The sequence below is a fragment of the Phocoena phocoena genome, chromosome 7 (genome assembly GCF_963924675.1).
Source record: "Phocoena phocoena chromosome 7, mPhoPho1.1, whole genome shotgun sequence".
NCBI classification, from domain to species: domain Eukaryota; kingdom Metazoa; phylum Chordata; class Mammalia; order Artiodactyla; family Phocoenidae; genus Phocoena; species Phocoena phocoena.
In genome coordinates, this window is record NC_089225.1 from 33,249,088 (window position 1) to 33,266,636 (window position 17,549).

A 17,549-nucleotide genomic window follows, 5' to 3' on the forward strand; every position below is an offset into this window, starting at 1 on the left:
GATTTTAATGTGATTAGGCTTATAATACATTACATTCAGAAGCAAGACTGAGGTTTTTAGGATACACCCTTTATATCACAGAGGCTTTATTATGTAAATGGTACAGAAATAATAGGAAGCACATAGAGCTAAATGAGAACTTAGAAATCGTCTTATTGTGAGGAAGAAGTGTTGGAAGTAGACCACCATGGCATCTTCCTTTCTGTGGGAAACCTGATAAACTGCACAAGGGTGGAAGGCGTAAGGCAGAAATGATATGAGGATGTATTAGATAAGGCTACCAGAGCTAATGGATGAGGGTTCATGAAATGCTATAGTTAATTGTAAACTGCATGAGTTGAAAACCCAGCTTTGCCAGTTATTATCTGTGAAACATTGGGCAAGTTACTCTCTCTCTCTTCCTCAACTTACTTATCTATAAAATGTAGATGATAAAAGCATTTCTTAGTATTGTTGTGAGGATTAAATTAATTAATGCTACTTAGAATTTAGAAATCAATAAATGTTAGTTCTTACTACTGTATTTAAAAGCAAGGAGGAAGTTTTAGCAACTTATATGACAAATGTTGGAGATACCTAATGTCCATTATCTAGAAGTCTGTATTTTTAATCATTGAAGAGTAATATACATAGGTTGTGAATTCTTTGGTGGTGTAAAGTATTGTGTGATTTTAGAGTTATTGGTTCTTCTTAAAACAGGTGGTTTTCCCAAGGAAACACTGAACCATGTTCCCTATGACTTCTGTGTTAAGTATATTTAAATAGATTCTAATTTACTGAAAATTGTTCATTCTTGTTAATTTAGTTGCTATTAATACCAGTAATTATTACGCTATTACTCTCAGCCAAAATTACCTGGCTTATTAGACATTAAGAGAGTTAGGTGCCGCCATAGTCTTCAGAACAGATGGGAAAGTTCATGCAGCATAGGGAGATTACAATTTTTAAAGCATTCATAGTCATAAAGTATACTAAAGAGAAAAGCTAGGTGCCTCACTTAATCACTGTAAAACACTGTACTTAATTACTAGGAAAACATGCTAAATCTTAACTAATAACAAAAGTAGAAATAAGGGACCACAAGTGAGTACCTGATTAATTAGCTAAGTAATTTGCAATAATGAGTGAAGGAAGTCAGAAGAGAAAGATAGCTGTAGTGTCAGGTTGATGGAAATTTCCGTTAAGGAGCAAGCAGTATCTGCGCTAATTTTTGGTTGACCAAGAGATGAGAGATAAACAGCAAAAGGCAGCTGAGGTCAGATAATAGAAGATCAAGAGTCTTCTATTAAAAGACACTGGGACTTTATTTCATAGCTGTGAATCACAGAGGCAGACGTACAGCCTCTGCTACTGGTTTGAGAGGTGGGATAGCTCCCTTTTTGTGAAGACATTTGGGAAGTGTCTTCAGTCCATGACTGTTGCCCAGCTGTTAAGCAGCACTAAGCCTGGGAGAAAAAATCGACTTTGGTCACGAACTTAAGATTGATGTTAACTTAGTAGAAAAACCTAAAGTCTTTAGTGGCACATGCATGTAGGAAGAATACTTTATTAGGAGGTCTTCCATCTTAGGCAGATAAGAGAAAATATCTATATTTTTCTTTCAAGGTTTAGTACTTGTTGATTACCATCTTTACTGTGTATAACAGAGACTCCGATACTTACCTCTGTTTATTAGACTTTTTCAGAAACAATCTAAAGAGTAAGTGATGTTGAATATATTATTTTTATTGTGAAGTACTTCTGGACCTGTTTATAAGAATTTTCAAAACTAAAATGTTAACAGCCTATTTCATGTTATTTTTAGTAAGTTATGTTTGTGTGTGTGTGTATGTTCTTGAGGAAAATGAATCAAGATGTTTTCTTGGCTTTGTATTTAAACAGAGCAAATGATATTAGAGTAGCTTTTTCCCCCACTAAGTTAAGGACAAAAAATTTTAATTTTGAGACATTGAGGGCATGTTTCTAGTTATATATGAGGTTTTAGATTAAATTTTCATTATAGAATATAACCTGATTTTCTCTTTTTTGGGCCACAAGTATTTTATCAAATACCTACACAGTTTATTTAGGAGGATAGCAAAGCTTACAAAATATATGATCCATAAACATTATTTTAGCTTAACTACATTGATTTATTGCTGAAATCCTATTTACTCTTGTTTAAAGTTACTTTTTACCAGTGGGTTTTAGAATTATCTTTAAAGATCAGAAATGTAACCGCAGAATAAACTCAAGAAGTTTTTTTATAAATGCTTATAATGAAGTTCTAGTAATAGTCACTATTTATAAATACTTGGAGCACTGTTTTTTTTGTTTTGTTTTTGGCCACGCTATACAGCTTGCGGGATCTTAGTTCCCTAACCAGGGTCAAATCTGTGCCCTCGGCAGTGAGAGCACAGAGTCCTAACCACTGGACTGTCAGGGAACTCCCTTAGAGCACTGTTTTACAGGGACTGTAGACCTTTTGTATTATGATCACCAGAGATAACTCTAAAAATAGAGACTCCTATTAGCCTAGTTCTTCTGAATCAGAATCTCTGGGCATGGCACCTGGGAATCTATATTTTATTTTAAAATACTTTGGTCCTTAAGTGCATTATAGTTTGGAATTCACTACAACCACCATTTATGCCATGCTTGGATCCATGTAATCTAACTTATAGATTGTTGAGGTAGGTTTATGTATGTCATGGAAGCTTGGAAGTCATTTTAAATATTGAGTAGTGACATTAGCAAGTATGTTACTAGTTTTCATAGACATCTGTAGCAAGTATTTTTTTTAAGTTAATGTCTTATTAGTTATCTGTAGAAACTAAGTCAAATAGTTGCAGTGAGATTGTTTCTTAACCTGCAGAACAGATATCCTTCCTAAATGCTTTTGAAAAATAGCTAGTTTCTGGCCCCCATGTGATACCAATTAAATCAGAATATTTAGGGAAGAGACTGAGTCTCCATACATTTAGAAGTGCCCCAGGTGTTTTTAATGTGTAGCTGCAACTGAAACAGGGATCTACACTAATGACAGAAAGGAACAATGATGTTCCTAATCAAAAAGTTATTGATTGGCTTTGGAATCCATAGTACTGAAAACCACATGCTAAAGGTATGGCACTGTAGCATCCAAATCCTGTTTCCCTAACTGCTTGTCTCAGGCTTATTTAAAAAATCAAAGGAAATCAGAATCAAATTATTTCAACAAAGAGCATTTTCTCTGAATAATCCCAATTCTCTGTTAGCGGCAATTTCTTTTAAAAGACCCCTGCTAAGCTTTACTAGGTTGATGTAAGGCACTGATTGGACAGTTGAAGTGATAAGGGGTAAATAATACCTTTTCATGAGGACAGAATATTTAACTACTTGATTTCTATGATTTTGACTTTTATAGGCAACTCAAATGTAATTGAGAATATATTTTTGGTAATCATTCTGAACAAGGAAAGTATTTTCTAGGATAGGGCTACATTCATGTAGGACATCAGAATCAATGTGTTTAAAATTATATTTCTTAATAATGTTGATAGAAACTAGGTTAGCGAGATAAAATTAGTACTTATAGAAACTATTAAACTCTATGCCAGGGATCAAAATATATGTTTCACAAAACTTTCTGATCTTCTAAAGGGAAGAATTATTATTACTGTTTAATTACATAAAATATGTCCTATGATGCATACCTCCCTTTGCACACAGTCATTAAAGAAATCATAAAAAATAATTTCAAGATCTCCTTTAATATTTAAAAAAAGTGGAAAAATATTTATAACCTCAAAGTCATGATATTTTCTTATGTTTCTCTTTTAGATGCTTATTGAAGATAACAGTTTCTGCGTATGGGAAGTAGATATTGAAGGGTATATGGTTTACAGACAAGATCTTTAAAAAATAGACACTCAAGGTAAGTAATAAATATAGCCTCATAAATAAGCTAATTTAAATGGTTAGGGCTGCCAAATTATAATTTAATTTGCTAAACTTGCTTACTTTTTGTCACTGGCCCTGTCTAAGCAGCCTCACAACCGCATTCATTCATATTTGGAAACAAATTTTTATGCCTTAATACCATCTTGACAGGAAGTATCAGATTTCATTTATAATGGGAAGTTGATAAAATTGATGTATTATGGAAGAGTGCAAACCAATTAAGAAGACTGGAGAAGAGATTAAGTAAACTTCCGTCAAAACTGTGTGCATAACTCAGTAGAGTTTAACTTGAAAAAATAATTTTACAGAAACTAGTATCCACTGTATTTTTTAAATTTATTTATGTCCTTAACCATATTAAAAGTGTGTTTTTTAACCACTCCAAAAAACACTGTCATAGTTTCAGATACTAATAGTATTACCTCTGAATACCAAACCTCTTTTTCACTATTTCTTGAGCCCCCAAAGATTTGTTTTGACTTACCATATCCTTTCACTTATATTCTGTGCATGTCTCCCATGACTGTTTACATGCTTATGTTACTGAGTAAATTTCTGAATACATTTGGTAAAATTTTGAGTGAGATACAAAGAATACAAAATGCAAAATGGTACTTTAAATAATTTTGTGTGTCAGGTAGGTACACTGGAACCTTGGAGAATATGTGACCTGTTAATGGGGCACTTTTGTTTAGCTCTAGAATCCTTTCTAAGTGGGAATATTAGACCAGTAAAATCAAATTTTGTTATTTTTTTTCAGAAGAAACCAGAAATACTTTGAAAAGTCCTAATTTTTCAATATCAGCATAAAATTTTTCCTGTGACAAACTCCACTTCTGCTACTGTGTGAATCAAATAAAACAGTATACAGCCTCTGGTGCAGGAATTTTTTTTCCTTTGCTCTCTATTTTTCTTCTTTTTGAGTGTAGGTACTTAGAGTCTATTTTTTCCCCTTAATTTCTGGTTAGCAGCTTAGTGATTTTTGCTAGTTTTCTGTGATGAATATTATTGTCAAAAATGACTTCTCTTGAAAATATAAATATTACTTATTTTTAATTTGTTTCTATAGTTTTATATGGTGAGTTGGTTGCTTAGAAGAGCTATTAAATTGTTTTCTGAATTATAATAATTAGAGTTATTTTTATAGTTCCTTTATCTCCACAGTCTAACATAGATCCTTCTGATTTAAAAAAAAAAAAGGTTTCCTTTTTTTTTTTTGCGGTACGCGGGCCTCTCCATGTCCCCTGCATTGGCAGGCAGGCTCTCAACCACTGCGCCACCAGGGAAGCCTAAGGTTTCCTTTTCACTGTACCTTTTGCATAGAAAATAGAGTTAATCACATTCCTTAGTTCACATGACACACTGTCATCACTGGTCCATGAGAAGCACTTTATTTATTTATATATTTTCTTTTATTCTCGTTTCCACTCTCATGCTGCTGACCTGGACTCATAGGAAATCATTCTAATGTGATAGTCTAATATCTGTTGCACTGTTCTCTTTTGTTTATATGTATTTTCAGAACATGAGTATTCGTTTATATATATGTATTTTTTTAATATTTTAAGTGGAAATTTTTAAATAAATAAAAAAGAAAAGAGAGTGTAATATCATGAACTTTCATGTGCCCGTCTCTCAGCTTCAACAGTTATCTCACGGTTGAGCTTGTCTTAACTATATCTTATGCCTTCTCCCCCACTTATGCACATTAAATTTTAATATGCATAAATGGTATTGTGCAACTCATTCTCTTTATTACTGTTTCATTTTACTTATCTTTACATTTTTATCATTTATTTATGTTGTTGTGTTTACATTGCTTCTAACTGCTGCATAGTATTCCAAGGTTTGTAGCTATCATGTTTTAACGATCCACATTTCCAGTGATTTCCACCCAGATTGCTTCCAATTTCCTGTTGTAACAAACAATGCCATGATGAACATCCTCATATTTCTCCTAGCATAGAACTTTGCAAGGATTTCTTTGGGATATATACCCAGGAACAGAATTGCTGGGTTTATACTTAATTTGTCTGAGTCCTGCCAGATGCTCTGCCAAATAAATACTTGGACCACACTTTCACCAGCGGTAACCCCCTCCTTCCTGCCAACCCTTGACATTATCTAGCTTTCTAATACTCTCAATCTAATGTGTGTAATTCTATAGCTCACTGTTTTAATTTGAATTCTTATCACTAATGAGTTTGAGTATCTCTTTTATATTCTTGTTGGCCTTTTGGCTTCCCTCCTCTGAAATTCCTTGTTCATATTCTTTATTTTTCATTTGGGTTTCTATCTGTTGGTTAATGTTCTTTAAGAGTTTATTATATATTTTAGATCTTCATTTCCTATCAGTTTTAGATATTAAAAACAATCTTCCATTTTTTTCAACTTTTTAATTTTATGCATGATGTCCTTTAAGTAGATATTCATGTTTTAAGTATTCAATTAAAAATATTTTCTTGAAGTCTACTGCTGGTGTACAGAAATGCTACTGAGTTTTTGAAACTTGACCTTGGTTCTAACACTGAATTCTCATTCTTAATAACATTACTGTACTCTCTTTCATTTTTATAGGGAGATGATCATATTATCAACTATACATAATGACGGTTTTATTTCTAATTTCCTTATCCTTACATACTTTTACTTCTTTCTTCTTTCCAATACCTTTGGTCAGTTCCTCTGGAACTATGTTAAATGGTAGTACTGACAGTAGGCATTCTCATCTTATGCCTAATCTTAAAGAGAATATATCTAATTTCTCACTTAAGCATAATGCTTGCTGAAGGTTTTTAATATAAAACCTTTACCAAATTAAGAAAGGTTCTTATTTCTAGCTTGTTATGCATTCTTACCATAAATAACTTTCAAACCCATAAAATGTTTTTTATGCATCTGTTAAAATAATCATGTGATATTTATCCTGGTATATTAATGTTGTGAATTATATAGATAGAATTTCTAATGTTAAACCATGCCTGCATTACTAGTTTACACCCTACTTGACCATGGTGCATTGTTTTAATACATTACTGTATTTGGTTAGCAAATATTTTATTTAGGATTTTAGAATCTACATTCTTAAGTGGAATGTGCTATACTTTTTTCTTCATTTTCCTTGTCTGGTTTTGCAGTTAAGATTACACTGGCCTTATAAAATGAGATGAGCAGCTTTTACTCTTTTTCTATTTTCTAGAATAACTTTATATAATATGAATTTACTGTTTCTTTAATGTATGTTAAAACTCATATGTAAAAGTATCTGGTTGTGAGATTTCTTTGAATGCTATTTATGTCTTTAATCCCTTTTGATCTATTCAAGTTTTCCCCTCAGCTTCTTCCAGTCCCCCTCTCATGGGTACTGCTAACACCTGATTGTCCTCCCACCTGCAGGTATAATAGCCCAGACCCACTTTCCTTTCAGTCAGGAAATACCTAGACAATCTCAGTGTCCACATCTGAGCCATGTAATAGTCACTCTGTTTTGAGCTAATGTCCTAACCCTGACCAGTGGGCTCTGATCTGCCCAATCTTGCTTGACTTAAACTGCCACTGACACATACCTAAATTAATCCTGAACTCCAATAGTTTTCTACTATTCTATAACCAGAAACTTTGGTTAACAATGCTCTGAATTGACTTCTTTACATCTCTTAAAACCTTTGCCATACTGCTGGTTACGTGTGTTAAGGTTGTGTAAAAGGTAAATATTTTGACAAAAGAACAAGTAAGGTTATTATGTTCAGGGAAGGTTAAGTGTTCGGAAAAAAATAGGCAACCATCCAGTCTAATGTCCTGTATAGTATATACCAAATTGTAGTTAACTTTGGAAGATTTTTACTTTATCTCCAGAGTTTGACACTTTATTGTAACCATTTATTATCAGAAGAATAATTAAATGTATTTCCATGTACAAAAAGAAAAAAGAGTAGAGAGCACAAGCAGGAAGTTCATAGACCCACTAACAAAAAGAAATGATAAATAAACATATAATAGTTATAATTTTTGATGCATTTGAATGTGTTTCTACCATCTTATTTCAGTTTTTCTTACACACTTTCATACTATATCTTTATTTCTTTTTAATTCTTTAAAGATATATATTCTCCCCTAAAAAGATTCTTGCTGGGGCAAATTATGTATGAGACTTAGAGGTCTTATTAAGGAATTTAAAGATTAGGTTTTATTTTAACTCTACAAGAAGCCATTGGTGGGTTTTGAACATAGGATTGATGTAATTTCTGAAATTTAAAACATCTTTGGAAAACATTGGATGATAACTGTGACTTTAGTATTTTGTTTTATTTATTTATTTATTTTTGCGGTACGCGGGCCTCTCACTGTTGTGGCCTCTCCCGTTGCGGAGCACAGGCTCCGGACGCGCAGGCTCAGCGGCCATGGCTCACGGGCCCAGCCACTCCGCGGCATGTGGGATCTTCCTAGACCGGGGCACGAACCTGTGTCCCCTGCATTGGCAGGCGGACTCTCAACCACTGCACCACCGGGGAAGCCCCTAGTATTTTGTTTTAAAAGCAACTCTTTAAAAGCCATAAAATAATAGATGTGTAATTTTTACTATAAAAATTTTAAATAATTAGAAAGATCTATAAATTAACTTTAAAAAGCACTTCAGAACCTCAGAACTAATAGTTAGTAGCTACAACAAGGAAGATGCTGATTTTCTTAATATACAAAGAGTGTCAACAATTCAATATGGAAAAGACAACCCATTTTTATAAGACTTGAACATGTAATTTATCAAAGAAGAAATGCAGATGGCTAACAAACACGAAAATGTTCCATTTTCCAACCTCTCCCTTGTATTGTAGTAACATTTTTCTAGTGGTCAGTTGCTGCCTGTCATGTTTTGCTATTCTTTTCATTCGCTTAGAGTATCCTTGTTATCAGTGCCGTGCTAGTCCTTTTCTTTATTACTCATGACCAAATGTAATGGTTTTACCTGGCATGTATGCGTGTGTGTGTGTGTGTTGGTGGAGAGGGTCCAGAGTATTGTTCCCAATTTGCTTTCCAAGGAACAGTCTTCTCTGCTGCCACAGACACAAAATATTTCCTGTAAATATGGCTTGTTTATGTATTCTGTGTGTAACCCCTACCTTCTTTACTTCTCTAAATCTAACGGAGTCTACTGGATTCTGCTGATAACACAACTCACCTGTGTTCCCATACCTGTGATTATAAACAAGGCCTGTAACAACTTAGGGTGTGTTATGTACCTTCAGGGCATATTTTTTGCCATCACTTTCTGAGATCCACACCGTGGTGTCCTTTACCACTACATTTCTCCAAAACTGCTTCTCTTCACTTACGCTCATGTGGCTACTATCAGGTCTCAGCTTCTTTTGCCTATTTCAGAGTTTGGAGATTACAACTGAATCCTAATATTACTGAAAATATATTTAAATGTGTTTCTCCATAAAGAAAGAAAAGGAAAGAGAGAGACACGGAGTGATGGATAGAAAGACACAGAGACAGAGAGAGAAGAGAGAAAATGAATAAAGCAATCAACTCTAGGAGCAGAACTGATCCAGAAAGCAAGAACTCTGGGAAACGTGTTATAAAATGACAGAAGGTGAATTATGAGCTGGCCAAAACAAACTTAAGAAATACTTATTTCAAAGTTGAAGTTGGAAAGAACAGAGAAGAGACTAGACATTATGGAAAGTACTTTTAAGGAATATAAAAGGTTAAAATGAGAAGAATAAACAAAAGAAGCCAAAGAAAGAATAGAATAATCATAGAAAAAATTTTGTGTGTTATGTCTATAAATATTGATAGATAAATTAAGATAGACACTAAAGAAAAAAAGGAACAAATATTTAAGGATAAAATTTAATATCTTTTATAAAATAGAAGGTATATATGGAAAAGGCACACCATGGGCAGGGAAAATTAACCAAGAACTGTCAGTACTGAGACATAGCTTCATGAACTTCCAGACTTTAAACATGAAGAAAGAATGATTAAGTCACTGATTAGAGGGAAATGGGGAAAAATATTTGCCCTTGTCTCTGATTTATCCACAATAACATTTAGGGCCAGTTGATAGTGGAGTAACATCTACATGACCATATAAAAAACAAAGTATTTTGTATTTTAAATTCAAAGTGTCTTTAGGTATAAAGACTACAGACAGTTTTGAACTCAAAGAATATTGTTTTGAAAAAAATTCCTAGAAGATGAACTACTGCCATTCAGATGGAAATACCTTAATTTACCACAGAAAGATAAGCAGTGAGCATTGAAAGGATTTAACTGTAAAATAAAGATGAGAACAAAATATAAACACTATATCCTATTCTCTAAAAATAGAAATTACTCACTACCTTGACCTATGTTCTCCCCTTTTCCTCCTGGGTTTTGTAGTTATAAGTTTGTTGATTTCCACTTCTTTAATACTTGAAACTCAAAGAATGTCCATTAAAGCTGCAAATAATAAAAGTATTAGCAGAGTTTAACAGTACAGAGGAAAATACTAAAAAGTATTAACTGAAATATGAAGGAAAGAAAGAGCAGGACAGAGTAACAGGAAATATGCTAATATCTTAATTGCTTATAGAAGTGAACTAATAGATTTTGAATAGGGAAATAAAAGACAAAGTTGTATAAATTAACTAAGTTAATTTATAAATACAAAGTTGCATACAGTTATAAAAACATAACTACTGGAACAAAGATATGTACAGAGAAGCTACACATGGAGAGAAACAAGATAACTAATGATAAAATATTTCTTTTAAAAAAAATCCCTAAAGTAAGTTAAAATAAAAAGAATGAAAAGCAGTTCCATTTATCAGATGCCCACTGTCATAATTATCATTTAAGATTGTACTGAAGGGAATCAACCGAGAGAAAAATTAATGTAAATGGGCTTTTAGCTTGTGTTGGTTTTTTAGAAAGTGGATTTCCAACTAAATCACAGAGCAAAATGCTATTTTCTGATATATGCAAGAAATACAAGAAATTGCTTTTAAAATACTGAAAACTAAAGAAGGATAAAAATTAAAATTAAGACAGATAAAGGCAAGCAAATACTTAATGTCAGGCCAGACCAGTCGTTCCACATAAACATCAAATGAGATGAACTAAGTCATTTTTTAATGCAAAAAGTGCAATACACAATGAAGATGTAGCAGTTATGAATATCTGCAAACCAAATAACATGGTGCCAACACTTATAAAGCAAAAACAATGTAGGTACAAGGGAAAATAGTCAAAAACACACCAGACTTGGAAAGTTTATTAATTCTCTCAGTACAGAACAAATAAGCCAGGCGTGGGGGTGAGGGAAGAATGAGGAAACACTGAAAGCATTTGCACAAGTCAGGAACATTGCAAAGATGCCCACTGTCATGACTATCATTTGACATTGTGATGAGGGCAAAAAGCCAAGAGAAAAATACTAGAACTATAAAAGAAATTTAGAAAGATGAAGTTAAAAGCTCCTTGTGCAGATCATATGATTATATACTTGGAACTACCATCCAGTGGATTTTACTTAATCAACTGAGTGACTACTACAAATAATAGCATTCACTAAGCTATTGTAACACAAGATTAATGTATCCATATGGGTAATTTTCATGTGTAACAAATAATTTTAAATTAAGCCCGAGTGCCACATTGTGCTTATGTATATTGTTTGAGTATGTGCCACAAACCTAAGAATATTATTAGTTTCCTATGGCTTCTGTAACAATTACCACAAACTTGGTGGTTTAATACAACAGACTTTTTATTCTGTCACAGTTCCAGATGCCAGAAGTCTGAAAGTAGTGTCCCTGGGCCAAAATCAAAATCAAGGGCTATTCTCCTTCTAAGGCTCCAGGGAGAATTGTTTCCTCACCTCTTCGAGCTTGTGGTGGCTGCCAGCATTCCTTGGCTTATGGCCACATCCCCACTTCATTCTTGGGCTCCATGACCACATTGCCTCCTCCATTTCTGTGTGTGTCTGATTTTCTCTTATAAGGGCCCTTGTGATTGCATTTAGGGCTCACCTGAATAATCCAGGACAATGTCCTCATTTCAGAATCCTTGATTTAATCACATCTGGAAAGACCCTTCTTCCTTATAAGGTGACATTTACAGTTTACAGGGATTAGGACATGATAACTTTGGGTGGCCATTATTTAGCCAATGTATGTAGTGAATTAACTTCCTATGCATCTAGAATGGTACTATGTACCATACTTGGGAAAATCAGGAAAGTACTACCCTTGAGATAGTTAAGAAAATTTTATTCACATATTTTTGTAGAATTTAATTCTCTCACAGAAACCTAGTTGGAAACGGCTATATTGGTGTAGGAAATGACAGAATGAACAGGTTTATAGACTTCAGCAATAGACTTAATAAATGCAGGAATATTGAAAATAATAAAGATGGCATCTCATATCAGTGGGCAATTGTTTAATACATGTTGGGACAACTGGTTAGCCATCTGGAAAGAAAAGTTGAATCCATACCTCACACCATACACCAAGATATATTATAAATGTACCAAATATTTAAATGTAAAATATGAAGCTACAGAGGTTCTCAGTAAACATGGGAGTGGTTTCTTTTTTTCTTCTTTTGACTTTAGAGTAGAAAAATGTCTTCAAAACAAGATCTATAAGCTGCAAAATGACATGACTAATAAATCTGACCTCATTTTGCAACACAAACACACACAAACAGAAGCAAAACTCAAACTTGAACATAGAAAAAAAAAGTTTGCAATTCTTACTGAAGTGACTAAATTTTTTTTTTTTTCCGTGGGGGTATGCGGGCCTCTCACCACTGTGGCCTCTCCTGCCGCAGAGCACAGGCTCCGGACACGCAGGCCCAGCAGCCATGGCTCACGGGCCCAGCTGCTCCGCGGCACGTGGGATCCTCCCAGACCGGGGCATGAACCCGCATCCCCCGCATTGGCAGGCGGACTCCCCACCACTGCGCCACCAGGGAAGCCCGAAGTGACTAAATTAAAAAAAAAAAATTTTTATTGTAGTATAGTTTGATTTACAATATTGTGTTTCAGGTGTATAGCAAAGTGATTCAGTTATATATATATTCTTTTTCAGATTCTTCTCCATTATAGGTGATTACAAGATACTGAATATAGCTCCCAGTGCTATACATTAGGTCCTTGTCATTTATCTGTTTTATGTATAGTAGGTGTGTATCTGTTAATCCCAAATGCCTAACTTATCCTTCTCCCTCCTTTCACCTTTGGTAGCCATTAGCTTGTTTTCTATGTCTGTGAGTTGTTTCTGTTTTGTAAATAAGTTCATTTGTATCATTGTTTTAGGTTCCACAAATAAGTGATATCCTGATATTTGTCTTTATCTGACTTCACTTAAATAATCTCTAGGTCCATCCATGTCACTGCAAATGGCATTATTTTGTTCTTTTTTATGGCTGAGTAATATTCCATTGTATATATGTACCACATCTTCTTTATCCATCCTGTGCTGATTGACACTTGGGTTGCTTCCATATCTTGGCTATTGTAAATAGTGCTGCTGTGAACATTGGGTTGCATGTGTCTTTTTGAATTAGAGTTTTCATCTTTTCTAGATACATGCCCAGGAGTGGGATCGCTGGATCATATGGTAACTCTATTTTTAGTTTCTTAAGGAACCTACATACTGTTCTCCATAGTGGCTGCACCAATTTATATTCCCACCAACAGTGTAGGAAGTTTCCTTTTTCTCCATACCCTCTCACACATTTATCACTTGCAGGCTTTTTGATGATGGCCATTCTGAACAGTGTGAGGTGATACCTCATTGTAGTTTTGATTTGCATGACTCTAATAATTAGTGATTTTGAGCATTGTCTCATGTACCTGTTAGCCATCTGTATGTCTTCTTTCGAGAAATGTCTCTTTAGGTCTTCTGCCCATTTTTTCATTAGGTTGTTTGTTTTTTTAATATTGAGTTGTATGAGCTGTCTGTATGTTTTGAAAATTAAGCCCTTGTGGGTAACATCATTTGAGATATTTTCTCCCACTCCCTAGGTTGTCTTTTTGTTGTTTATGGTTTCCTTTTCTGTGCAAAAGCTTGTAAGTTTCATTAGGCCCCATTTGTTTCTTTTTGCTTTTATTTCTTTTTCCTAGGGAGATTGACCTAAGAAAACATTGCTACAATTTATGTCAGAGACTGTTTTGCTTATGTTCTGTTCTAGGAGTTTTATGGGGTCATATCTTTTAAGTCTTTAAGCCATTTTGAGTTTATTTTTGTGTATGGTGTGAGGGAGTGTTCTAACTTCATTGATTTACATGTGGCTGTCCAGCTTTCCCAACACCAAAGTGGCTAAATTTTTTTTAATATACCTAAAAAATACAAAATAAGTTAAAAGACTAACATTGCAGTCAGAAAAATGACAAAGTATGTGAACAGGCTGTTTACAGAAAAAGAAATACAAATGCCTCATAAGCATATGAAAATTTCAACTTCACTCTTAATAAAAGAAAAGCCACCATGAAATACTACCTGTCACCTATTGGAATTTCTGAAATTCTCAAAATTGGATATAGTAGTTTTGGTGAGAATGGAGGCATTCTTTTATGTTCCTGGTGGACTGTATATAGACACAAATCATATGGAGGGTAATTGGCAGTATCTGTCAAAATTAGAAAAGCATGTTTTCCAATGACCTAGTTAATTACTTCTAAGAGTTTATCCACTGATATATTACTTTATGAGATAGGTACAAAGTTATTCTTAGCAATATTTAATAGCAAATGTTGGAGAGACCTAATGTGCATCTATATGGGACAAATTTAACTATGGGCCATCCAGATGAAATACTATGCATCTGTTAAAAGCAAACCAGGAACTTGCTATTTCTAATAAAGAAAAATCTTCATGGTCTAGTTTTTCAAGTTACAATTAAAATTAAAATATTACACATACAGAACAGTATGTATAGGATGCTACCTTTGTGGTTCAAAGATAATGGGGAAGAGAACGTTCATTTTTATATGCTTACTTATGCAGAAAAATCACTGCAAGGATACACAAGGAAATAATAACAGTGATGACATTATCTCATGGAGAGAGAATAGGAATTAGATAGATGGAGAACAGGAGTGGGAGGTAAATTTTACTATAAAATATTTTAAGCTTTTAAAAATTATTAAAATAAATATATATCTTAAATGAATAAACTTTTGTTCATTTTTTTTCTCAAATATTTATTGAGGGCCTACTTTGTGCCAGGCAGTGTTTTAGGTGCTTGGGATCAGTGAACAAAACAAAGATCCAAACCCTTATGGAGCTTACCTTCAAGTGGTGGGAGAGGGACATTTAAAAATAATCATAATACATACATAGTGTTGTACTTCAGAAGATAATATGTGCTATGGAAAAAAGCATAAAACAGAGTAAGTTGTATTGGCAGTGTCAGTGGAATTGGGAGAAGGTGTTGCAATGTTAAATATGATTAGCAGGGTAAGTCTTACCAAGAAAGAGCAAATTTAAGCAAAGACTTAAAAGAAGCAAGGGGGTTAGTCATGTGGATATCTGAGGAAAGAATGTTCCCAGGTAGCGAGAACAACCAGTGTAGACTCCTTGGGAGAGGGACATGTCAGATGTTTTAAATAAAAGGGTTAGAGGCCAGTGTGTCTTTAGCAGAGCAAGAGGGATAGTGGTAGGATATGGGGCCAAAAAGATGATATCCATTGGACTTTGTCTTAGCAGAGAAGTAACATGATCTGACAAATTTCTGAAAAGCTTACTCTGGTTTTACCAATGATAATTATTACAAATAGGCTGATGAGGAGCAAGTGTAAAATCTGGGACGTAATTTGGAAATAATGATGCCTTAGACCAGAGGAATGGCAGTGGAAGTGGTGAGAAGTCATTGGAGCTTGGATGTAATTTGAAATTAAATCAACTGGATTCCTGACAGACTAGATGTGGAGTGCGAGAGAGAGGACTCAAGGAACAGAAGGTGTGAAGACATTATCTAGGAAAATGAGAGATTGAATGGACTAAGAAACTATACTATGATTGGCTGAGAGTGTTAAGAGCCCACTTGAGTTCTTCATGAGTTTAAAAGTGAGACCAGTCAGTATATTTATTGGTTTTTCTCCAGCTGCATTCAGCTGCATGACTTAGGTCTCATCCAGTCTAAACAAGCAGATCTCTGTGGTATAATGGAAGGATACCCTTGTTAAATTTTTTTTTAACTGAGTTATAGGACATTATACGTAGAATGTTCTCATCTTAATAATTTTAAAAGGAATACATATATGCTTATTTATATTTATACAAAACTTAGATATGTTTCCCTGAGGTTTAGCTGAACATGTTTTTTACATGCTCATTCTAGACATAAATGTACAAGCATCAAATGATCCTTAATAAACCATGCTTCTTATTCTTACTATATTAGCAGGTGGCAAATATATGATAGATCTCAATTAAAAAACTGAGGGGGGTGGGGATGGACTGGGAGTTTGGGATTGAGAAGTACACACTGCTGTGCTTAAGAGGGATAACCAATAAGGACCTACTGTATAGCAAAAATAAATAAATAAATAATTTTTTAAAAATTGAGGTGACAGGCAGGTAGTGACCATTTAAGGCAGGAATGCATTTCAGAGTGCTTACTTATTTAATCTTTTTACAATTAAGCTTATATTATGCAGTTATTAAAATGAGCATCATACTTCTTTTGAGCTTAACATAGTATATAAAATTGTTTATACGGATTTTATGTGTTTCTGATCATTTGTTAACTCAAAATGCTTAAAAGTTTTAGTGTGTAAAAACTTTATGAGACTATGAAACAAATGCTTACAAAATATCAAAAGAGTTGGAAGGATTATTAGCCAGATTGAACATCTAGTGAAAACAGCTGGTAAGGGAACATACAGAGGGGGAAAAAAAGAAGTTGGAAATGAAAGGAGGCAAATATCAAAGGCTGAACCAAACATATATAAAAGATATAAATAATTATAACCCACAATCAATAGCAAAGAGGGAATGTGGATGGAATACATCCAGAAGCAATGCAAGGCATGATGTTGCAGTGTTGGAGACAATAGTTAGACATTGAATGAATACACCACATGCCATGTGATAGAGCATTTTCACTTGACCCAACTAACTGAGTTCTCTTTTCTGAATTCTCTGTATAAGCTGCTTCTAGGAAATATACACAAATCCAGAAATAACTCAACAATGAGACCCTTTACTAGTGGGTACTAAGTTAGTACCTGTATTTAGTGAGAGTCAAATATGTAGTGTTCTTAGATTTCAGTCATTGAATACCATGACTAAGAACAAGATTGCGTTTCATTTATAGTGAAGCATGTGAATGAATAAAAGGACACAATTTATCATTTAGGTATATGGTAATATATTGTGTTTCCATGGGTAGAGTTAATACAGGTCTATAATTGCAATTCTAAAAGGTAGTGTTAATACAGGTCTATAATTGCAATTCTAAAAGGAAAAAGGCTCTGAAATACAAAAGGTTCTTTTTCCCTCAGTACATGTTGGCGGTAAAACCTGACTGACCAGGGAACATTAAGAGCCCACCTGAGTTCATTGAGAATTTAAAAGCTATTTATGACCACACACCAGATAAGAGGTTAATATCCAAAATATATGAAG

General features: G+C 34.0%; 1 protein-coding gene across 1 annotated transcript in view; it reads left to right on the plus strand.

Moving 5' to 3' along the window:
- MBD5 (methyl-CpG binding domain protein 5) overlaps positions 1-17,549 on the plus strand; it is a 407,731-nt gene that overhangs the window by 140,091 nt on the left and 250,091 nt on the right. The window contains exon 3 of the mRNA XM_065880649.1: positions 3,802-3,895. The gene's annotated coding sequence lies outside the window, so the exon portion shown is untranslated. The remainder of the gene's footprint in view (positions 1-3,801; positions 3,896-17,549) is intronic.